This window comes from Hippoglossus hippoglossus, chromosome 14 (assembly GCF_009819705.1).
Source record: "Hippoglossus hippoglossus isolate fHipHip1 chromosome 14, fHipHip1.pri, whole genome shotgun sequence".
Classification (NCBI taxonomy): domain Eukaryota; kingdom Metazoa; phylum Chordata; class Actinopteri; order Pleuronectiformes; family Pleuronectidae; genus Hippoglossus; species Hippoglossus hippoglossus.
This window is the reverse complement of record NC_047164.1, coordinates 17646443-17672699: the sequence shown is the minus strand read 5'-3', so window position 1 is coordinate 17672699 and position 26257 is coordinate 17646443. Positions and strand designations below refer to the sequence as shown.

At 40.0% G+C, this 26257-nt stretch overlaps 1 protein-coding gene across 2 annotated transcripts in view; it reads left to right on the top strand.

Moving 5' to 3' along the window:
• Positions 1 to 26257, top strand: part of gabrb4 (gamma-aminobutyric acid type A receptor subunit beta4) — a 60290-nt gene that overhangs the window by 5261 nt on the left and 28772 nt on the right. The gene's annotated exons all lie outside the window — the stretch shown is intronic.

Sequence of the window (26257 nt, the reverse complement as noted above, 5' to 3'; positions counted from 1 at the left end):
GTGTCAAAACATGTTAGCTTGACGTTTGCCATTGTAAAAAATATGTTGTGGTTGAGGTGACTTCGTCGTTCTGTGTTTTGGAGTGCTGCCATTCCCGAGTCGTTTCAAGATTCAGTGGGAGGAAATGAGAGCAAGCAGAGGAATGTCTTACGAGGTAGCGGTCCGGTGTATAGAAATCGATTGCGTGTGTCTGTTCTGTCTGTCTGATTGTCACAGCGATTACTTGGGTTGTTTTAATCCATTTTAGATTTAACTTGGTTAAATTGGTTGGGAGCAGGGTCAGGACCTGTGCTATCGATTCTCTTTCAAATCTGTCAAAGTTCAAGGTCACATCATGGGTTCAGAGCTTAAGTCTGATGCTAATGTGTAGTATACAATACAATGAAAGCACATATACATCCATACATTAGTTCAGTTCCAGATTGTATTAATAAATAGTTACACATGTTCTTCAGTGACATTAAGCAACTTATAAGGTGTGAGTAATAAAGTGGGAGACTGGGGAATACAGGGAATTAGCATATTTCCAATTCCTTCAAAGACATATGTGCTGGAATCATTGAGCAATGAGGCACATATGAGAATTTAAGAGCACATACAGTGTGGGAGTAGCATCTCTCTGAGTGCATCTATAGTTCACTGTGTTTCTGAAATGAGCTGTTTGTTTGCTGAAACAAGCCTAATGCTCAAACAGTGCTTTTGAACATTTCACATTGAAGACATTTCTATTTACAGACTTGTCAAATGGAGAGATATCAGCTTGTAAGACTCGGTCTTTTCAAAAAGTATGAAATATAACTCAAATGCAGAACAAACAAGTCAATGTTGCAACATTATTTTTGCCCCATTAATGTAGCTATATGTAGCCCCAAATTCTGCAACTGCAAAATTGTTTGTGTGTCTTTTTTATGTTTTGAATTGGGCCTTAATTTAGAAAACGGCATCCAAATAACTTTGAATAGAGAATGGACGGTGCTTATAATGTTGTTGTTTTTTTCAGTTTTATTGACTTCTCAAAGCGCTTTACACTCCAAATCACATTCATCCAGTCACACACACACACACACACACACATTCATACAACGCTTCTATATAAATGCTCTTCATACACTGTCAGCACAGCGGTCAGGGGCAATTTGGGTTGAGTATCTTGCCTTTTACACTTTGGGATGCAGACTGGAGGATTTGGGGATCGAACCAATGACATTCTGGTTAGTGGATGACCCTATCTTATAATACTTTACTTTGCTTTACAGTGTTAGTGTACATATAATAATGCAGTAAAAAACATACATCTTGCCCACAATTTATTAAAGTATGCATTAATTATGTATATAAACTTGGGTAAAGGTTGCCTAGATAGTATATATTTGTGAATATGGAGACAAGACAGAGAAAGACACAGAATCGTAAGTATCACATCTAACAACGAATGGGAAAAAAAACAAATATTCTACCTGTATCACTTAAATTGCTGTAAATTGACTTATTTTATATCTGGTTCTTGATAAAATTTGTATTAATATGTACAATGCTGTATAAGCCACTGTTGTGTAGCAGCCTTTGAATGCACCGGAGTGGGTAGAGCAAGTTTTATAGAGTGAGTGTCCCAGGCAGAGAGTAGCTGTGCTTTACCCTCAGGCCAGAGAGCTGTAGTCCATCATGCCTTGATATTTCCTACATCAGTCAGCTACTTCTGTCGTGACACAACTGCTGACGACCTTCAGCTCTCGAGATTCAACAAAGAGGGTTTTAATTTACCACAATGCTGGACTCTGACTGTGCTCCCATAACCGCCTGGCCAGCACCCCGCATTTGTCAGTGGTGTACACCAGTGGGAAAATCCTGTGGTTGAAATGGAATGGTGAGAAAAAGGTGGCCACTGATGTGTGGTGTCCTTACCACCTGTGTTTTGTAAAAAAAAATACAGAGAAACTTGTGGCTTTGTGAATTTTTTTTCTCCATTAATGCAACAGTAATGAATGGTGGATCTGTTTTTTCCTCTTCCTAGATTATAACCATGGGTTGAAACCTAGTAACAAGTTGCTCATGGTCAGTGAGCTGAATCATACACCACAACCCCCACATGACCTGAATGATGCATTACGTAAATTTAGATTCAGCAAGGTAACCAGAGCATTGCAAAACTGGTTAAGAGAGTATTTCTTTTTAGGTTAGTGCCAACGTTTGATTTGGCATAGTTTTTTTATATACTGGATGCCCTTTGTGATGCAACCTGGGTTTTTGGAAGACAGTGGGTGAACAATTCGACCGTAAATCACAAATCATATAATAGGCTACTCTGTACCTACAGTCATTTTTGATGTGGGAGTCATTCGATATGAAAAGTTTGAAATTTAAACTGATTCTACTGCTGTTTCTAATACTCAATTAAGTACCTCAAATGAAAGATGTGCTGTGATAGGAGGAAAGAAACCTACTGTCACATGCTTCCAATAATTTCAGTTGGCCTGTGCCGAGTGAAAGATAAAATCAGAGCAGTCGAAAGAGGCCACCTGTCTAAAGCCTCCTGTCTTTTTTTAGCTTGCATTTAATTTTAATGCATTATTTTATGGTAGTACTACCTACTTCACTTTGGGATGTAGGAGTACTACAGCCAATGTGAACTGTGAAGGGAATTTAAAGTAACGATGGTCTTCAAGTCAACTCAGATGCCCGTTAATTATGACGCCAACATGGAGATAGGCTATTACTGCAATGCTTCCCACTATGATGTCAATGCAGCTCTTTCAAAAAGGATGGCTGGCACGGAAAACCCATTAGGTCTGCCTCATGAACTCTGTCAGAAACTGAACATGGTTAGACGGCGGATAGAGAAGAATTGCATCCGGTTTTATGTGTCCTCTGTTGCCACAAAGATGGTCTGAAAGATGTAAGAGACCAGAATTGGTTGTGTCCCCTTCCACCTGATCACAGATCGTGGATAAAATGCATGATAATCATCTGGGTACCTCTCTGATGAAAACCCTTGCCTGTCTGTTGGTCCGCGTCTGGTGGCCTGACATAGAAAAATAAAACAGTAGAATCCTGCTCTGAAACGCAAATCAAAGAAATTCTCCAGAACCACCTTCACATGCTTTGAAGGTGCTAAACTGCCTCTGGACTGAGCTATTCCTCATCCGTCCCTGGAATTGTAACTGTTCACACAAAGTGGTTTGATGGCCCCGTGACAACAAGCTATAACATGTCCGTATTTCATTATGTGCACATTGCTCCTTTTTACCAATGCGCCTGATGTTTTAGAAATGAGCTCAAACAGTGACAGAGGGCGTAAGAAGGTGAAGGTCTTTCCAGGAGACCAGAGGCAGATAGTTCATGCTCATAAGAACTTTTATAAAAATCAACACCAATCATTTCAGCCTCCAGCATCTGCCAGGTTTTCTGTTACACTGGACATTCTACACTGGTCTCACCTGTAAATCTCCTGCTGTTGAGTTAACCATGTCTCATACCTCTTTGAAACCAACATTAGCGGGGAAATGTAGCTTATTCTAAAAACAAAGGTGATAGAATCCTTTACCATTGGCAGAAGAGGAGTTTTCCTTTCCGTCCTCCCCCCCCCCCCAATGATTCATGTTTGACGTCACAAACATGTCGGAAACCTTTGGGACTTTGGGAGTGGCATGCATCTTGCATGATAGGTAGGGGAAAGCTGTTAAACGCCCAAGACTCAATCTGCCAAAATACAGATGAAGGACAAATCAGCCCCTTCACCAGGGTGGCTTGTTTCCATCACTGCTAATCGGAGCTGGAGCCAACAAAGAGCCATGTCTACTGCTGAGTCATTTGACTCGGGAGTGAATGGCGATTGTATCTATTCCCATTACAGACAAACGCTGGATGTTCGTTGGTGTTAGTTGGTTTTTTTGACCCTTGGAAAAGGGGCATTATTGTTAATTTATGTCTGGTGTTGGTTGGTGGCTCATTCTGTCACAACAGATTCTCACAGCACAACTTGTCATGTCCGGATAAATGGTCAGGTCCCCTTGGCGTCACCTTTCAACACTGGGTATCCATTTTGCATCATTTTTCAACATGCAGAGTCAATGTATTTTTGGAGTGCTACATTTATTAATGATAGCAGAGTTGTGAGGTTGGGGTGGATATACAAACCACACTGGTGTCCCACCAGAGACCAGGGTTTACATCCGGAGTAGTGTCTGTGGTCAGGCTTAGGCATCAAGAGCACTTGGTTAAGGTTTGGGAAAGATTGTGGTAAGTATCAGCATAGATAAAGTACACTGTGAATTCAAAACCATAATGCTGCCACACCCCATGCCAGCAGACTCTGGGCTGCAATATGCCTGAAATGTCATCATTAATGTTTTTTCTCTGATATGCACATATATTACTTAAATAGGGCTTTTGTTTTCACATTAATAAAAAACAGAAATACCAGAACTAGAAATATGTATTTTCCATGATCTCACATAAACCTAGTTTTACACAAACAAGTCCTCAACCTGCATAACCTTATAAGTTATATCTATTCTGGAGCCATATGATGAATTTGTACCAGCTCCTATCAGAGAATATTCAGATAGTTTAATCACTGATCAATCTCAAACCAGAAGTCTTACAGATTACGTTCTCTACTTCAAAATAACACAAAGGTACAAAAGTATGAGGTTTATTGACTAATATCTACTCAGAAGGGAGTATTTACGAGGATAACATAGGCAACATGCAAAATGAAATAAATGAACCATGGAACCATTTATAAAAAGCAGTTTGGGTTAGTACTTTTTTATGGTTAGGTGGCGTCATTGTTACAAGTCCTGTGGTCTTTAAACCCATTTATCCACCGAGGACAGTCTCATGACACAGGGAGAGGAATACACCACTTTGGTTTAGATGTGCATGTTTGTTCGGAGAATAACTCCCATTTCTCCGTAACATGTCCCTAGTACATACATGATGCTCTGCTGTATGATGAAGTAGCTCACATGAAAGTGATGACCCATTAAATGTATCTGGATAATTTTATTAGGTAGAGTAATGAAGTTTATGACTTGGCTAAATCAGTTTCACAAGATGCCCATTTAATTAATAATTATCCTCAATATATTTACAAATATCCCACTTACAAGCATCAACTTGTGTGATTATCAAGTAATTTAGTTTGAGACAGATGTGCTGCTTTGGCATAATCACACCCAACAACAAACCTATGCCACTTTAAGTGTTATCTGTAACAGAATATTTAAAATTATTGGTTGGATACATTTTAAATGTATTCTTTTCATTTATTTTCTATATGTGATCTAGGAAGGGATTATTTACTTGCCTGTATATTCCCACCAGAGGGTTGGACTGAGCTGAGTAGGGTTGTGCTGTCGGTCTGGAAAAAGGGAAGGGTGGTCTGACACTACTTGTCTCACCTTTACTGATCTGTACACGCAATCTGCAGACATGTTGAATAGTGAATCACCAGTGTGCAGACTTGCTCAGGATTCTAGCCAAAGAAACTCACTGTGTTGAGCCGAGAAAAATCAGAAAACAAATGTGATGTCCAGTCAGTTGGAAGAGATAAAAGGACCCAGCTCAGCTCTCACCTCATTCACACATTTGTCCTTCTGGAGGACATATTTCAAATCAAGCTGTCATCATCACATGAATAGGTTTTATGGTCTCAGCTTCCCCCATTAACAAAGCATGAAGGGTGACAGATCACAAATGCTGTGAACATGCCAGTCTCCCCGCTGAGCCCCCGAGTGCAGGGACCACAAACGTGTTAAAATCGGCTTGGTGCACACTCTGCACTGCAGATTGTTATGAATACATACAAAATAAATGTGCCGTGCTGGGAACTTTGTATGATACTTTTATGCAAGTAAGTACTACATGTTTGGTTCCTAGCATTACAAAATATGTGTAATAAGGGGTGGTAATGGAGAGAATCGAGTTAAGTCCAGGGGGTAATCTGAGGCAAGCACTTCAAATTATGACTCTTGGATGAGCTTGTAGGGATAGAGAGAATCTTTTTTTTTAATAACCAACCCAGTGCATTGTATATTCTTGAATCAGACAAGGATTAATAGACAAGTGATTCACATGCAATGAAATATGTACAAAATTTGAGAAACTGTAGAGATGGAGATTTCCATTTCTGTAATTTTATAAGAATAATGTTGAAATACTGAGTTTTACTCCCTCTAGATCCAAAATCGTGAACCAATCTCATTTTGAATCTATGAAACCCTTTTGAATATACTTATGATAATTTGGTGCTGATGTGCCAAAATATTAAGCATTAGGTCTTTTGTGAAACATATTCAAATGTATAACTTAAAAAGACGCTCATTCCTCATTTTAAGGCAGGCGACAGGCTCATCTTTTGATGTTCCCCTTCTGAAATGACACGTCGCCTAAAATGACTTTTTACACGTTATATTACAACTTTATTCTCGTAATCTCAGTAAAAGTTTGAAAAAGCATAAAAAACTGTTTTTTGATATGTAATTATTCTCCCAAGACAGATTGGAAGATTAAGTGGACTGAAGTGAATTACTAGTTATTAATATGCAGTCAATGATAATGTTCTATCCAGGAAGTTGTGTATATCAGTGTTTTCACACACTGCGGTAGCTGCATCTGTATTGGTCCGTTTCATGCTATTCAGCTTATTTGCAGTGGTTGTTGATTATCTCAGCATTTACTTTGTCTTTCTTTCCTTCCTACACTGCACATGGAGCATAATTTAGATTATCAGCACAAATACAGTTCTGTGATGCCTTCCTCAGCTACTCTCATTCCCTATTTTTTCCTTGTCTGATGCAATAAACAGTGATACGGGCTTAGTGTGTCTTAAATGGTATATTGTCAATTGTGCAGTGGGGAGAAAATTACTTTTGCCGAGCACGCTGTATATGTGCATAAACAGGACGGCAGAGAAACTGGAGAGCCTGGAAAGGTCTAACAGAAGGTGCTGCACTGGGTAAACTTCTGAAGTGTTGCCTATCGCTGTAGCTGGCCCTGCAGAAGTTAGAAACCCGTGTGACTGTTCAGAATTGCGTGTGATAATCTCAGTGCTTATTTTGGATAACCTCAAATGAGGTGCATGTGGATACAGAGGATGTTTCTCTACGTGCTGTAATGATGAATGTTCACCTGGGTAACCTTTTTTTAGAGAAAGGACAGAGAAGAACACGTCCTAGAACTGTAACGCCACAGCAATGTGACATTGCAGTTGTATCGGTCCACTGAGAATAAAACAAAAAAGATTGACGAGGTGAGTGTTAGAGTCCCTGATAGCTTTACTGGGGTTGATGGATAGATTCTTTTGTTTTCACCCCTATTATTTTGGTCACAAAAGTTTAATGTAAATATCCTCTATGTCTCTGAAGTCCGGCCTATTGTTAGTTGTTGTAGATCAAGACATCAGTTTTGGTTTAGGCAAAAAAAAAGGCTCTTGGATAACCCAACTTCCCTCCTCCTGTTGCTGTCATGCTAGATTGTACCCAACAGTAAAACTTAACTATGGGTCGTAATAAGCTGCTTGTACAGGCAGCCATTGAGCTCCTCTCCTTTAGAAATGTGTTGGTTTTGATGTCATTACACTGTCAAGATACTGTGTTTGATTGTTTAGCCCCAAAACAAAGACAAATTAAACATGGCACTTTCCCAAAATGAATTTGAATTTTATGTTAAGTGATTATGTGAGAAAAGAAAAGTAATTTACCTCCAGAAAATTCTGTTTAGGGGATTTACATTAATTGTGTGCGTTCCAATGAAGAACATAGGTTCCCACTGAGAAATAAATGGAAATCTTATATACCTAGAATGACACTAGAGTGCATACCTCCACCAAGGTCCAATAGTCCCCTAATGAGACCACATTTAAATTCACTAGATTCATATTTTTATTCGGATCTGCACCAAATTGCACACACTCATATATATCAGTTCCCTAAAAGTCAAGTTTCAATCAATTAGTCTTTGAGAAATCAAGGAAAATGTGCAATCTTGCTTACAAACAAACAAACGGACACGGATGAAAACATAAATTCCTTTGTAATTAGGCAAGTTTATTGTTTGTATTGTACCTTTCAACAACTTTCGAGAATACACTAAATATTAAAATGTCTATCTATATACGTTGGTAACCTCAGCTAATATGAGTATTTATCACAATGAACTATGAAGTAATCTGTCGTGAGCCGTCGATGATTCCAACTGAAGGAGCGTTACTGTACATTTTGCCGTTTAACAATGCCAACCACTAAAAAAAGCCAAATCGGTGCCAGGACCACAGGAACGCAGGTCAGACTCTATCTGTACGGCAGCGTGTGGCCATAACTGTAATCACCTGATCTCATGGCTACCGGCTGCATTCACGTTCACCAGTCTGATGCAGCTCGGGTGCCAGTTCAGCCTGCAGCCATGTCATCAAAGAGTGGTCACCTGTCTCTGTCTGCTGTTTACACCGCCTGCGTTTAACTGATCTCATTTTCCATTGACCCAAATGAGTCCCAGCTGCAGCCTGATCTTGTTTGTAACGGAAAAGCAGTAAATGCAGCCGCGAAACTGCAGATCAGTTGCGGTGAGACCGGTGAGCAGAATAGATACTTAATTGACCGAATATGAACGAGTGGGGGAGCATGTGCTGCAAACGCAGGCGCCGCAGCACTTTATATCCAGTTTCCAATGTATTACACTGTATGTAACGCAAGTGTAATTGATCCTATAATATCATTTGTGTCCTGTGAGATAACTGAGACTCAATGCTGTGCACGCGCCGCTCGCGTGCAGCTGTTTGCGGGGCCCTCTTCCTTCGCGCGGCACTTTTACCCTCTGTGAACATGCCTGCTGAGTGATGTGCGCAGGAGATCAGCTGCAGCCTGCGTTTGCCAGCCGCAGCTATTCGATGATATATGACAGCAGTTCTATCAGGACCGGTGGACACTTTTGCAATACGGAGGACAATCTCTTAGTCCCGTGTGCTGCCACATGTCAAATGGCGGGCTGCTTTGCATAGGGGCTGATAGTGCAGGCCATCGTAATTCAGTCTCAAAGTAATGCCCATTCAGCACAAGCAGGAGTGCGTTGTCAGAATCCCGGGATGGATGTTGGGGCATGTACAAGTGATATCTATCCTGATGAAGAGAGAACGCCCGGTGATTTATTACAGAGCAAACACAGGAAAAAATGCTCGAGCTGTGCGCTCCCCCCCCCCCCTCCTCCTTTCCCTTCACTTAGATTTTCTATTTGAATTAAATGAGGTGTGCATGTAGGCAGACAGAGGAGGGGGCAAGGGTGCTGAGAGATAGCATGCAGCAGAAGGGACATACTTCATCTTCCCATTCAAAGTGTTGTTTTCAGCAACTTTGAAATGAAGGGGAAAAATGCTGAGAGAATTGCAGCAGAATGCATCGCAGTGGACTGAAAAGCACAGAAACCCCAGGTCAGTGGCTGGTGAGGCATCCTGCACACGGGGCTTTTTTCTTTTCTCCCCCCAATTTCTTCCCCTTCTCCTCTTAAAGATCCCCAGTGACTCACTTTTTGAACCTGCGGTGATTGATGGGAGGCGTGTCCTTGACAGGGCCGGGAGAGGCGGGCCAAGGGCAAAACGCAGCGGCTATCCAATTGTTTCACATAGATAAACAAGGAAAGAAATGTCATTTACAGAATCAGGAGATAGATGCGGCCGCCCCTCGCTACCGGGAGGTGGGCTTGAAAGCCCGTCTCATTACCAAACACCAACAGTCAGCTACATGAAAACACGTTTCCACACAAAGATGATGTGAGCATCATATGGGTCCAAAGGAAAAAAACGAAAACAAGTTGGTATAGTGTAGATATTGTAATCAACAATATGAGACTAACAATAAAACTATAATATGTATTCTAGGCTTACGCTGTAGTTGTATGTTTAAAATCAGAGCTTTTTTATTAGTATTATTCACTATTTTATTATAGTAACTGATGTTGAATATTATGTGTTGCTATATCTACAACTGTACTGCTGTGTACAATCAGATGTCTCGCCATTAACAACCTTTTTTTTATATTATGAAAAGATGCTTTCAGTCATTTTAATACATGTGGAGTCATGTCTAAAATATACAGTAACGTTTTTGTGCTGTTTTTTTTTGCCTTGATAATTTAACCCAGTCTTTAACCCAGACGTAAAAATCTGTTCTGGAAGATATCCACAGATACCCATTCAAGTCAGACCAACGGTAGTGTCTATGTTCTAGTCAGCAGTTAAGTTACTCCTTGAGGACAGGTTACCATGACAACTGCACTTTGGCATCTGTATAAGCCGTGATACGATCACGATACTGCGCTCCGAGGTGATCTGGGTGAGAAAATAACCTGAAAACCATTTTGTGTTTTTATTACTTTCATGCAACTGTTTGCATCTTCGTTAAAGTACAATAACTTAATAACTAACTAATTCAATTACTTACCAGCTTAATAACTTAACGCAGTGCACAGTGTGTCAGTGCAGGAAATCAGTGGTGTTCAAGTCGAAGTGGTTTTAGTGGTAAAACTTCAGTCAAATTTTAGTTGTTTGATGTATAAGAGACCTTCCATTAATTATATTGTATAACCTTGTATTCCACATCTGACTGGAGAGAGCAAACAACAGGTTAGAAGAAAATGAACCCCTTCCTCCAGGATCCTGTGTTTTTTTTTCAGACCATCAGTTTTGGAGTTTTCCGATCAGAGCTGCAGAACAACGCTGCCAAAATTCATGTGACTCGCAGGCTTGCAAACGTGTGGGCAAATCTCTGAAAAGTGGCTTGTTGTAAACTCAACTCTCAAATAACCTCCGCAATGTTTCTAAATACCTATTCGCCATTTCAAAACTCAAGTTTTGACATTTCAGAACATAGTTTTTTCATCGTACATGCACCAAACAGATGCACTGAGAGAACAATGACTAATTTAAAACACGAAAACTTGTCAGAGGAACACTATGAAAAGAGTTCTGAAGCTTTTATGGAGGAAAACTCAAAGACCTTTTCTTTTCAGCCAAACAAAACAATTTGCAAGTCCTCAAAACTTAGTTTAAATCATGCAAAACCTTTTTATTGAATTAAAACATTTCAATTTCAGAATATAACCTCATATTTATCTCAGAGTACGGGTCAGGAACGAACCTATTAAACTTTGGAGCAGATCTGGATCAGCAAAAATCCAGAATTCTTTATACTGTCTTTGATTTTATGAGATAAGGCCTTTTTCAACATTGTCATTGATTTCTCAGAGAATATGTGTGCATAGATCCTATGTATTGTGCACTTATTATCTATTCCCGGTAACCACTGTACATTGCATTAACAGATGGTCTAGATGTTAACTTACAACTTGCACAAAGCTTAACGTACTTATCCCAAGAAGTAAAGGAGGTGGCTGTCTTTAGTTGTTCTCTCATTGAGTTATGACTTTTAAACGTAGTGTGAAGTGGCTCATAATCAGATCGTCTCCAAATATTCAGACATTCAATCCTCTTTACAGTATACCTGTAGTGTATATTCATTTATGAACTGGAAGGTCTGCTGGACTTCCTTCATTTACAGCCTGCAAAGTGCTCATTTATACTGTCCGCTCTCCATTAAACGCTGACAAGTCCATGAAACAGATCCGTCCATTTTGTCTCCATGGTCTCAAACCTCTACAGTTCAAATACAGACGTCCGGATAACTCACGGATGTTTTCCTGTAGTAGCACAACACACCTCTATGTCTCTCCATCTCCGTCCTTCTTCTTTTGAGTCTTTTGAACCCACACTGTCACTGTTCTGCCTGATTCCACTTTTTTTTTTTTCTCATTGGCTCTGCGCGAGTGCGTTTTCTTTTCCCAGCTTTACATTTATGCGTTTTGTTTTTGATATGCTGTTTTCCCCCCTGTTTTTGAGTCTGTCATTTATGACTTTTGTTCGTCTCGTTGCCTTTGCTTTGTTCCGTTTGAGGTGAGATGTTTTTCTGCCTCTTTTTATTTTGCCTCATCGCGACGATGTGACTTTCTCTCCTTCTTTGTTGTATCATCATTTCATGTGCAAATAAATGAACTCTAAACTCTAGATGGCAGTGCAGGAGAAGCAAAGGGTATTAAGTAGTGAGATTAATATGGGAAGGAAATAAAAAGGTCTAAGAGGTGAAGAACAATTTTTGGGGTTTCTGCATACAACTTTCTCATAACTCTCGTGTACTTCATGTGCAGTGATGACGGCATCACTTGAGCTGATTCATTTGTCTTTTTTTTGGGGCAATTGTTGTTAAATAAACACAGAAAATTCAGTTTTATAATATCTTTTGATTTCCAGTGGGCCTTTATCTGATAGCCAACATTTATCGGGTGACAGGAAATGAGGGGAAAGAGATGGGGTATGACATGGAGAGGTCTTCAGCCATATGTCGCTGCCTTAAGCTTTTAGGGCACTCCACTCTTTCACATTGCAAGGTCTGGTTGTCTTTATTCTGAAAACATGCTTTAGTTGCTGCATTGGTCCCAACAGCTTGAACAAAACTGAAGCTTGTGTATTGGTCACAAATTCATATATTAATGTACTAATAAAGAGCTAATTCACGAGATAATTCATGTGTCCTACTGTCCTACTCTCCTGAGACGTATTAGCCATGATCATTGAGGGAGATCTACACATAATTACCATAGGTTAATATAATTATGCAGGCAGCTTCAGCAGGACGTAGGAATACACGGCGTGCCACCGAGGATTTACTGCACATGTAAGGTTACTCAGGAGATTAGCTCGGACACGGCATCGGTTAAAAGAGATAAAGACGTCTCCTTTGCCAGAAGAAAAAAGAACAGCATCCGCAAACATCTTTAGCTTTTCTACCTGTGCAGTTGAGTTTTTTTCCCCCCCACAAATGTTCACTTCAAGATTCATAAAGCTCACGGTCATAACGGCAATAATTAACACTGTCAATCTGTGACTTGCTGAATAAATTAGGCCAAAAAGTGAATAAATTATAAGTTGGAGCATAAAAGGACTATTAAATGAATCATACACTTCTTTAGCCAATAGTTTCCTAATGGCTGCAGGATAAAATCTTGCACTGGGTACACTTTGTCCTCAAGTGGCATTTATTTTCAGGCTGCCTTTTTGTTAGAGCCTGACTGATATATCGTTTGGCTGATAGTATCGACTGATTTTAATCGGTATAAGCATTAATGTTTTTGTTGATATGCGACAATAGAAAGCCTTTATTTTACAAAATGAAAAATGCAGAAAGATATGCATTTATGTTTATATTTCATGTTTATTGGCTTGATACAAATTCCATATATCTGGTTGTATTTGCGTTATCTTTTTATTTACAGTTATTCATAATACAGTTTATGGTTAAACTGGAAAATATCAATGGTTTCTTTGTCATAAGGGTTTGATAAAGGCATCTTAGGAATCATGGCAATTTTTTTAATAATATATATATATATATTGTCTAATAAAACGGTATCTTATTTTTTCATGTCCCTAATATCGGCATCGCCATTAACTCCCAAAACTCCAGAAGGGTGGGGCTATACTTTATTATAATTATAGATTAAAAACAACTTTAAAGAGTCTCTATTTCTTTTCTTTTAAAATCATAGTTTAACACAGAATGCATCCCACACTTCATTTTGAATTTTTCTAAATCTTGCCATCCTCAGCAAGGAACTTGCAGGTTGAAGCTACTGTTTGACCTAAAAACCCGTTTTTGATTCAGTTCCATGTCTAGATATTTCCATAGAGAGAACAGACTGATTATTTTGCATCTTAAACATGACAATTTCATCAACTTTATACATTTTCAACAGTATTTGATTCTAAGAGCATGCAATTGAACTAAAATCTACTAAAACTGATTAAGGTTTTAGATTAAACTAAAGCTTCTAATTCACTCTTCATCCTTTTGGAGCCCCTTTAATAATGTTCCTCTCGGGATTGTGATTTATGAGTCGGAAAGTCCACTGGTAATATGTGCGGTGTTTCATAATTCACTGACAAAGTCTGTGTATGTAGGTAGGAGGCATTGTTCATGTGCAGCTTTTAGTGTGGAATCTAATTAGGCTTCATATATCAGGTCCGAGGTTTGTGACAGGATAGGACGATAAGATGAGGCCACCTTTACTTTATCCCCTGTCTCTCTGACTTCCTGTGATGTACTGCCTCTGCTCTCCTGCTTTACCTCATCATTTTCTTTTGCCTCCTCTTCTGTCCCTTTTTCCTTCTATTTGCCGGAGCTGCTTTAATGATTTCCCTTTATTTACCAGCAAACAGCGATCTTACCGTGATGTTTCTTTATCCGTAGTTGCCTAAACAGCAAACTGTATTTTCCCGGCAGCTCGGCAGAGTTTGTGCGAGCAATTTCTCAGATAAATTATTATTCTCTGACAATAGCGAACGCTGCAGTGATGCCATGTGACCTTTATTTAATCAGGAGAATCCCAGTGTGACTGAGATTTCATTTTGAGGGGGCCATGAAGACGTAATAAAAAAAAATACAAGGGTATAAATATCATAATATACATTAGAGAATAGAAGATAATCAGCAAAGTACTGTTTAATGATCAGCATACAATTACAACAAAAAACATTATCACAATAAAGTCAGTGGCTGTGTGCAGTAAATATCTGTAACACTGTAAACTAGAATGGCATTCAGAGCACGTATGCCAAGGCCCAACAGTCCTTATAAATGTAACCAAGTCGTATAGCAAAGCCAACAAAACAACACAGATCTATCATAATCCCAATAAAAATTTCGATTACCATTTATTAGATCCATGCAGGGAAATCAGGAATATGTCAATAATCTTGCAATTTTATAAAATCCCGGATCTGCCCTTTTGTCCAGATCTACCCCAAAATGTAATGGGTTCTTTCTCGGCCCGAGTCCCATCCTTCCACCAAGTTTAGTGGGAATCTGCGATGTAGTGTTTTTTCGCAATCCTGCCGATATTAAGCTAACAAACAAAAAACAAAGGGACAGGGGTGAAAATATAACTTCCTTGGCAGATGTAATTAATATGTTATTGATATGGTCAAGTTTTAATTAAACGTAACACACAGGTATAAACAAAATGAGAAATGAGACATATGGAGACAGACAGGACTGAAATATTGTTGTTTTCGTTAACATTCAATAAGTAATTGAAATAATTAACTCAAAAGAAAAATAAATTGAACGTACACTTTGACTTTTTGGTTTGGTCCATGTCCCATCCACTAACATGGAAAAGGCAAGTGTTAATAACATGATCTGCAGTCAGCCACCAGGTGGTGAGTGAAACAATTGAGCTTCACTTTTTGGGAGAAATCATCTCGTCCATCTTTATACACAGCCTCACACCTATTCTATGGTTAGCTAACATGGTTATTTCAGCTAATGCCAGCTAGTCATTAGTTAAAAGACACATTGTCCTGCATTAATTAACACATTCATGTAGCACAATTTGACACATTTAAGTTAAGTTGCACTTTCTGTGATCTTGAATTATAGCAATCTAAACTATGTTGCCTGGCCTCAGCAATCGAACAGTCACCTGATTAATTAACTTGCCTGTTTTTTGTTGTCTCCAATAGACACACATCAAATTGCATGATTAAATAAAAAGCATACAAGGTCTTTTGTGCATGGTGTCTTCCATTTTGACACACAGGGAGTGCTAAAATTAGTGGATCTAAAACCTTAGTGAATATATTATTGTTCATCATGAGCAGAATAGGTTTTTTTCTATAGCTGCATTTTGTTTGAAATACTTTATTTTGGCTATTAACATCAGTACCACATACAAAGCAAGAATTTTGAAAGTGGTTTCCAAAAGTTAAAGATGAGCGGAGACGTAATGTATCAGCCTAAAGAAGTGTTGTTTGTTGAAGGCAACTTATTCAACTTTTTTTTTAAACACTTCTTGTATGTTATGTATGAGCATGGTGGTTCAGTGTTTGGCAAGAAAGTCTTGGGCTCCAATCTGTTCCAAAGTGGAATCTTCCTTTTTGGAGTTTGCATGTTCATGTCCGTGTGAGTTTCCCCTGAGTGCTCCAGTTTCCTCCCACAGTCCAAAGACGTTAGGCCATAGGTAATCATGGAAACTCTAAATTGCCTGTCTGTACGTGAGTTATCCCTGTGATAGACGAGCGGCCTGTCCATTGCACCCAATGCATGCTGGGATATAGGCTCCAGCTGCCCACAACCTTGAGCAGGGGCATGTAACCTATAGAAAATGTATTATATTATAAATTGCAGTTGTCTCAGGTCACAGCGAACCACATTCATCACTGTGCATCCGTGGTAATGGCCCGAAACTGCCATTAAACCTATTGTTTGTTATTTTAAAGGTGAAGTTGATATCAAAGTGTGTTTTGCGAATTTCTGAATCGTGCAGTTCCCTACTCTGGTTTTGTGAGAACGTGGGGATGTTTCAGGTCTTGAGGGTGCAGCATGAATAAATTCGGCCAACACAGTAGTTCCCTGTAGTGACCTAAATAGATTCATTCATAAAAGCAACATCCACGTTCACTACCTTGTGGCATAATAAAGCATCAGAACTGTAGACCCGCCTCCCTCTCAGTGTTCTCCAACGAGTTCCTTTAATATAGTTCAGAAGCTTTACATACTTTTAGACAGATATTACTGATGAGACAGTGGTAATCACGAGTTCTATTCTATTCCACCAGCCTTTAGATGAAATATATTCATTATTACGGTGAATGCCTTGTTTTATGTAGGCTACAGCATTAGCCCGCCCTATGTTGGGGTATGCTGTGTTCATGTACCTAATGAATGTTAATAACATCCTGACAACAAACATGGCCTATTTAGTTTTGTAAGGATTTCAACAGTACATATGCAGCAAAGTGTAATTTGCAAGCTGTTTTATTGTTATTTATGTTTGTTTTTGACTGCACCAAACCCCCCTCTAAACTTTAGAATCACTTCATCCGAGACAAAGGTAGCTGCGTTGTTATGAGTGATCACAAAACTCAGACGTGATAACCCCAACAGCAGAACAATGCTGGTGTTGAATTCGTTAGGCCTGCCACAAACACTGTTTGTTGAATTCGAAGGTGTCATCCCGGCTCCTCCTGTACTCGTTCACAGTCGATGCCGATCATACGTTTCGGTCTCATTAGCTTTGGCTTTGTGAGGATTTTCCACCCTTGATTCTGCTGCTCTCTGCCAAGATGGAAATAATTAATGATACTTTTGTGTTAAACACGGAGGAAAGAATTTCAGCGCGACCCGACGTATTGTTCTTTTTTTTTACATTTATTTTTGCGAAAGGGGCTTCGTGAGCGCGGTGGCCATTGAAAGCAAAACCAAACACAGACTCGACTGGATAAATCATCATGCTTCTCTTGCAGTACTGTAGGGAAAATGCTGCACAGTTGCTATGGAACCCTCTGTTGCTAGGCAATGGGTTGATTATCTGAGTTTTTATATAAGAGGCAGAGTGGTATTTTCTTTGCTGTCCTGAAAATTTGTTTTTCAGGGGCTTTGCGACTGACAGGATCTGTGGATTAGTATGACAACGCTATCCTGGATTTTAATGAAATGTTTCCAGTTTGATGTGTGTCCTCTCTGGACTGTAAGGTGTGGCATGATGAATATTTAAACTCCACATTTACATGAGATACAAACATCATGAAAGATTTCACCGTTGCGTGGAAAACGCACGGTGCCTCTCTTTTCTATGCACACTCCTATACAAACCATATGTTTGACTGTGGAGCCTCCTTAAGGGGCCTCTTTAATCAGATTTCCTGTGACGACGCTGTGCGCTGTGCACCGAGACGTCGACTCATCAGCTGGAAACTCATTTTCCTTGGCAACAGTACAGAATCAACCCAGATCTGCCAGAAGAGTTAACTCGGCTCCTAATCTCAGCACCTGTTGGCTGGTAATTTATTCTGCCTCATTTATTAAAATATCCAATTTATAAGCAGTGGAGAATGGAGATTGTGGGGGGGTGGGCATCCTTATGTTGCCCTCTTGTGGTCGTGTTCAGATATCAGACTGATCAATCCTTTTTGTTTTGTTCTTTGTTCTTTTTTATTTATTTTGCAATGCACATTTATTTTGTTTACAGACGTGCCGTGGGGTTAACGGGTGTGTTGAAAAGGTCTCCCTCTCTCTGCGTGCTGTCTCCGTGTCCCTCTGAGCCTCAGTCACATGCACACGTACGCTTTATGTCGATGTAATATATTTAACATTCATCGTCTGATGGAGGATTTACGCAAACCTGAGTTTCTTTGTTCCTACTCTTTTGAACAGTCCCTGGTACATAGATACCCATACTCACATCACAAGCAAGTATCCAAAATGCAGATTACATTTCACAAGGCTGGTGGTAACAGTGTTAATATTAATATGTTATAAACTAATAAACTTTATTTATGTTATTGAATGAAATGCAGCTCAAAGTGCTTTACGTACGATGTTTAACAATAAAACGTATGAGAAAAAAAGGGTTAAACCAAGATAACACTAAAACAAAAGACATGCCTGAGTTTATTAAAGCAAGATTATAAATATAAGGTTTAAACCGTTTTTTAAACGAGTCAACGGGATACTTTTTTTAATTTGTGGTGTCTATAAGAACAGAAACCTTCTTCCCTGTATTTTTTGCAGTTTGATCGGATTTGTTCACTGACCTCAGCGAGCAGAAGAACCCGATAGAAAATCTAAAAGATAAGATGCTGCCAGTCCATTTTTGGCTTTAAAAACAAGTAATTAAAATCTACCTGGAAACCAGAGAATTGATGCTAATGCCAGTAAAGAAAGAAAGATTCTAGTTGTTCAGTTTTGAACAAGTTGCAGCTAACAATGTTTGTGTTTTTGGTAGGCCTTAGTGCATTCAATTACATTTTGCATCAACCTGATGCAGAAAAAAAAAAATTAGTGACGGACTATGGAGATCAACATTAGTACGACAACCCAGTGTAACATTCTTATCGTACCAGAGGTTTAAAATGGTCATATTTTGAGGGGGATATTCCAAGAAAACAACACGTAGACAATATGTCAACTGTCGATAAATAAATAATACTTTCATCAAATACAAAGCAAATGTTTCGATGAATGGAAGGACGTCACACGATAAGTAAAAAAAGCATAAACTCAGACGTAGGGTCAATATTTTTACAATGTTGATTGTTGAAACTCCTACCACTGTCACTAAAAGATTAAATCATTTTTAATTATTATTCATTTTGGTATTAGCCTATTGATTGTACATCATACAAAGGCAAAAAGATTCTACAAATACTATAATTATCAAACATCTGGCAGCGCTGGTGCCTACGACTGATGTTGTCTTTAAAGGCAGTGAATTCTGTTTCCAGTCAAACATCCTTAAGCGCTTTTATAAATTTCTGCAACACTCACACGTGCCTTGTGATTTGAAGATGTTGAATATCTAATGTCCAGACTTGTAACAGGTCAGCCCAAATTAAGGTCGGGTCACACATACGGGAATGTTTTAGCGTTGAACCTTCCCCTCCTGTTCACTTCCAATCAGTGCGAGCAAGGAGGCGAATAAAACATTGGCTTCCCCCGTGGCGAGGCGAATCGCAGCATGTCTTCTCAACTTTGGTGAACTTTGACTTTTTCGCGTATGTGTGACCGTGCCCTTAGAAAACCCCTATTACGAGTCAGCTGCTCCCGTGCTGCCAGAGGCTGCACCCTCAGTGACACATCCACCCTCCCTGGAAGTCAGGATACGTCTTTAAAACTTACGACCGTTCCCCTGCACCGGACGTATATTGTTTTGAAATGAAATGCCATTACCAAAGAAAACATTAAATAGAGCAGCCTCGCCGCCCTCTAAATCAGTTTAGCTTGTTTGCCCCGAGGCGAGATAAGACCGTCAGACTGGAAGCCGAACGTGGCGACACATTGTTGGAGCTGAGAGGACGGCATATACACAGATAATAAGTAAAGGAGGGGGACAGCTCGGCTGAATAGGAAAAAAAAGAAACTGTCAACAAGGAGTGAGAAAATGATAAGCGCGGCGAGATGCATGACCGGCTGCTTTTTCAACACAGCAGCGATCGTGATTGCTAATAATTCCTTGAGCCGCGATCCAGGCCAACAGTTCACACACAGCCGAGGTGTTGTGAGAATGATGTAATCACGAGGAGCTTTCCCAGGGATCATCAGACGGGCAGCACCACTGAGGCACCATATCATGTAAATGTTCCAGCATTTAGTCTCACTGTGCAGGTATGTAAATATTAATAAGGGGGTATTTCCCATTAAAATGAGAGGAGCTAGGCCCATATCAACCCAGAAGACTCGGCATTCATTCCGACACCACAGCTGCCCTCACTTTAACCCCATAGTGCTGTAGATGATAATTCTTACCACATTCACCATCTCCCTAGTTATTTATTGTCAATTACCTAGTGGAGCAGAAATTGAAAAAGAGGGAGATCGAATGTAAAATAGAAATGTTTCAGCTTCTAACCTGATGCATAATCTCTCTTATTAACGCCCTATCGTGTCAGATAGAAACTAAATCCCTGGATCCACCCATTTATCGGGTATTTATTCCAAACTGTAATGGGGTCTTCCTTGAGTCATGCTCCACCCCTCCACAAAAAATATACGTGCAACCCCCTGAAGGCGGTTGTTCTGTGTGGAGTTGGCATGTTCTGTGATGGCGTGGGTTTTCTCCAGGTAGTCTGACTTCCTTCTAAAGTCAGAAGACATGCCGCTTAGGTTCATTTGAAACTCTTAAAAGGTTTTTCTCTATGTGTCGGACCTGGATGGATGGATGATCTAGCCCCTGTTTTTCGGGGGGGGGCCCTGCAATTCAATCAAGATCAGTGCATGTTGTTTCTTTATCTCGTCTGTTTTAATGCACCAGATACAGAATACACACAACAGCAAACCAGAGCTAGTGAAAAGATTGATATGTTCAAAATATTTGCCTCAGGACTTCAGGATGTCTTTCACTCACTCTTTTCTTTTGTTTCACAAAATTCAACCTTTAATAAACTAGAAAACTACAGTTTATTATACGACTGTATTCAGGCCCTTTGCTCTTCAGTATTAGCATTGTTTTAAAAAAAATTAAAAAACCTATTCAGTGGATACAAATAAAGCATTTTCATGGCAATGTGTTTTTATTTTATTTTTTTTAACACCGAAAGAATTATTTCAAGATGTTTTATTTAAAGTTGTTTTTAGATAAGTGTCATTCTTCTCACCGATTTTGAAAGTGCGAGTGCAGGTCAGGTTTTATTTTGAGAACGCTGTGGTGACAAGGTGAGTGCTCCTGTATCACTAAAGCAGGGTCAACATATGCAGGGAGAGAGCGAGAGGGAGACGTTCAGTGCGTTCTGTTTTCATCTTGTGAACGAATGTACTTTGACATCTCGAGGGAAAACTTTTACTGGTTGCCTTCACAAAGTGCAATAGGAAATGGCCCTACATTTTCCTGTGTTTTCTTCTCTTTTTTTTTTAGAAAGGAGATGGGAGATGGGCCGGGGAATATGACAAAGCTTCGGGGCGTTCAGTGGTAGTGTGAGCGGTGGGGGGGAAATAGGATTACAGGATACAAGAGAGAGAGGATAGATGGGCCTTTTCAGTCAAGTGGGTTGCTGCGTGGTTAATATTTTACCACCAGAATTTGAAGGGGAAACATCACAATTAACCAACATCTCCGGGAAGGGACCCATCGCAAAAAGCGATGTTTGAGCCATTTACAGTAGATGAATCAGGTTCTATGGAAACAGTAGTAATAGATTTAATTTTAGCTTTAAGTTTCTCTTCATTATCTGATGTTATCGTCACTGTCCATTCCAACAGAGTTTTACAGTAGAAATCTTTTACGTCTCTTTATTTCTCTGTGATGTCTTAGATGAGTACAATCGCGGCGGCCTGCCTTCAGGCTGCAGAGGTATTTCCTGACGCTAATGCCTCAGCATCACGGGGATAGCACAGGATAGTACACAGCTCCGTTGGGAGCAAAGCTCACAAAGGTCGGCTCATTTATCTGGCTTCTATTTCCCGACAAATGTCTGTCTGTATGTGGAACACGTATCTCGGGAAACCTTTAATCTTATCGACTTCACACTTTACATGTGTATTGTTAACAGTCCAGGGGATCCAGCAGTCTCGAGTGTGGTGCGATCTGGACGCAAGTGACAGTGGGGGCGGGACAGTGTGCCTTCAGTCTGCGGATGTAGTCCTCGGATAAACAGCAGTGGTCCCCAACCGGGTCACACCGTGGGTCAAAATCACCCCCAGATCATTTCGATAATTTGATTACTTTTATTCCACCATTCAGGGGTGTCGGGTACTGACATCTGTCACTGCAGCAACATTCATAGAATCACTCCATTTTGGTTAAAGCACAACATTTAATATTTCCGCTGCCATGCTTTATATCAAGCCAAATTAGGGAGACCTCGGAAATATTGGACATGCGATCTTTGAAAACATATTACCAGTTAAGTAAATCATTCAAACGTTGACATAAAGCACACACAGTCAGTTTCATTTTAGGAAAAACATTGACAATAAAAATCTTCACTGCAGTTAAACCCGTTCCAAACAGGCAGAACGGACACTAGTGGTAAATGATTTATTTGTCGAGAACTAACTTGCACCGTGTCCATTTGTTAACCTCTGCATTAACTGCTCATCCCACAGCTGCCACGGGGTTTACCAAGCATTCCACAATTTTTTGGAGCCCAGGTGGTGTTTAACACATGCGTGTGTGCCAATACTATTTCATTTTCAAGCTGCATCACAATAACTACCAGATGGGTTCATGCATTAATATGTTTGATGTAAGTGTGGTGAGGGTTTTTTTTTTTTTAAATGTGCATTCACTGGCACGGTGCTTAAGGTGAGAGACTCTTCATCATGTCGTGCGGTGGGATTTATGGAGAATAGTTCTGGTGCAGACACAGACTGAGGAGTGCACAGGGTGCGATGCAGGATCCGACCCTGGCAGCGCGCCCTGCAGGAGGCCGCTCGGAGCCTGTTGGAGTATGCAAACGTTTGTTGAAAAATATGTTCCGAGCCTTATTCCACGATAACCTTGGCTTCACCGTCGCTCCGGGTCAGTGTGCTTTACGACTGCAGATTGTGTGTGGGGAGGTGCTCACATCCTATTATGCTTCCATTCAGCTCTATCCGTTTCAGAGGGTGGGAATACACTCCGCACGATGACAGGCTTGTGAAAAATGTTTGAAATCGTGCTCATTACTCATTTTATACAACCGGATATACAATGGGCTCCGTGCTCTAAATCACTGAAAATGAAATGAATTAGTGGATCAGTGGATCCGTGCCGTTATTACAGTGATAAACATTATAGTTAGTGAGGGTAAAGTGCAGCTCATCTTTATTTCAGGGTGTGGATGGTATTTGGACATACTAGGGTTATATTAGGAATTTTTAGAACTCATCAGTTTCCATGGGCTCTGCACTGTGCACGTCTGCAACCCACGGACATCGCTGTGACTGTTTGAAAGTTGCAGATCTGGTCTGGTTAAAGAAGACGTTGATTTAATTTTTTTTTTTCATTACTCTGTCTGTTTGGTGATGCCGTGCAGTACGTGCTTCAGCTGAGTGTGGGAATGAATCACCCGGTCCTGTGTGAGTCACAGTGGTCCATAACTGTCTGTACCTCATCCTGCTGTTTTCGCATCAATCGTGCAAACGATATCACATTGTTACAGAAATTAAGAAACGCTGACTCCAGTGTGACACGGTGCTAATTATACCTCGCAAATATATGTAAGGCTTTGTGAGCACTCGGTGATATACCTCACCGATGCCGGCAGTCACGCTGTACAAAAAGTGTTGCGTATAGGGAGTGAGGCTGTGTACAAGTGACATAAACTGATGTTCAAATGCAAATAGGACACACAACCTAACTGGAGCACTTTTATCGTTCCCAGCGTCTTCTGTTTTATTCTTAATTTGTGAAAGTCAGTGAAAAGGACCCGGGGAAACGAAGCAACCGAGAGAGAAGACGGGGAAAAAAAAGAAAAATTCAAATACACATAAACTGCACCGCAATCACGGCTCCATAGGTTCTGTCCCTCTTGAATTTGATGACATGCAGTAAAGTACATACTGTAGTGGAGCTGTTTTCTGTGTTGTTTATGACCCTTATGCTAATGGAATTTTCACTATACTACCATGGAACACTGTGTGGATGTACTGATTCAGCACCGCCACATGAGCCAATCACTGAGCTGTTTCTGCTGCTTCTGCTGCTTCTGCGTCAGCAATTCATATTTCCTGCTCTGATAGTTCTGACTGAAGAGGAAGGGGAAATGGGGAAGCTGTTAAGGACCAAAACTGTGTAGAATGAGAAGAATTTGCAATAATAAAAAACTGTGAATCATTGTCGACACGAGGTGAGCGGCTGGGGTGTACAGCACTCGAGTCCCCTGCAGTTCTGCATCGAGCTTCTTCAGCGTTCCCCGTCTGTGTTGGCCAGAGAGAAACTGTGGTTGCGGTGCGATGCAAAATATTCCAGAGTTTGTTTGGATAAAACCTAATCTGAAAAGCGCTGACACCAACAAAATGAATAAACTCTGGGTGAGCTCAAGGCTGAGGGAATACCCTAGTAAATGGTCATTTATCATGGCAATTATTTTAACTATATTGTACGCACAGATGTTAAGTATGCATTTTGCTTCTGCTTATTTCATCACCGCCGCCACGGAGGTTATGATGTCATCTGTGTGTGTTTGTTTGTTAGCAGGATTATGCAAAAACTACTGAAACGATTTCCATGGAATTTTGTAGAGGGCTGGGACATGACCCAAGGAAGTACTCCTAAAATTTTGACTGAAATTCTTTTTACTTTCTTGAAAAATCAAGTATTTTTAGGGGACTGATATTGATTAAGTTGTGCAATTTGTTGCAGGACCAAATCAAAAACTGGATCTTGTGAATTTAAATGTGTTTTCATAAAGGGACTGTTGGAAGAATGTACTCTACTGAGTTAAATCAGATTTTCTTTTACTTCTCAGAAGCAAACTACTTTCCTCACTTGAACACACAACATAAATGGAGACCACTAAATCAGGATTTTCTGGAGCTAAATCCAATTTTTTTGAGAAATCTAGACATTTTTTGTGCGTGTTTATCTCGCTCTCTGTTGACATCATATGGTCTGAAGCCGTTGACAAACCGGCTTCCGCGACTGTGAGTGCTCAGGCCCTGTGAATGGATAATCCTTGTAAACCTAAAGTTGTCTGAATATTGAAGTGCGCTAAGTGTTTAGTGTACATGTAAGCGAGTCGATGTGCGCCGCTGTTTACATGTCTGCAGCGTGTACCGTAATCATGTAAATGAGGCACGGTTTGCTCTTCTCCTTCCTTTACATGAACCGCTAGCCCAGAAATTAGTGTGGATGAGTGCGTTTTTCTCAGTGTTGTTTCATAAATTTCTCAGAGTAACTGATCTCAACTTCCTGCTTCACGTACAGTGTCTGAGAAGCAGAAACAGATTTAAATCCGCTGTGTCACTGGCACATTGTGCACCATCTTTAAACTGGAGATATTGCAGCGCTGATAGGAACGTGCGGAATGCATAGGTTTGAGTCTTGCACCATATATCATTATCAAATAATTTTAAGTGTAAACCTGAGTTCAGAACTTAAAATACTGTATTTACTGTGTTTAAGAATTTAGTTTGAATTAAAGTAAGTTAGCAGTGTAGCCACTGGTCATTAAGTGATGGACTCAATAGATCATTTATCTATACATCTTTATATCTATATATCTATGTTCTTGGCTCTATAAGGAGGATAATAAGCAAACAAAACTAAAGCGCGTGAGTAAACAAAGAGGAAAAAAGTTATTTCAAATGATTTGGTAGTTTTTTTCTTAAATTTCCTCTACACTTACACCCAATTTAGTTTGTTCAGTTAAGTCCAATAGTGGCCAATTTTATTCTTGAGTTCCTCTTTGACTCCAAATGTGGGAAAATCCACTAAAAAGAAGGAATTTTTGTATTGCCTGTAGAGGAATTTGCCTTTCTGTTCATTCTGGCCAGTGCTTCATGTTTGATGTCACAAACGCTAACAGCATGCAAACAGAATCTCTCTCACCTCACGGTTTTGCCAAATAACACCTTCACCCAGGTGTCGTGTTTCCATCACTGTCGATCGGAGCTACAGCCAATTGAAACCGAGTCACTAGACCAGAGAGTGAATGCAGATTGTATCCATTTCCATCGCAGACAAAAGCCAGATGTTAGCAGGTGTTTTTTAACCAGCAGAAACGGGTTTAAGATTA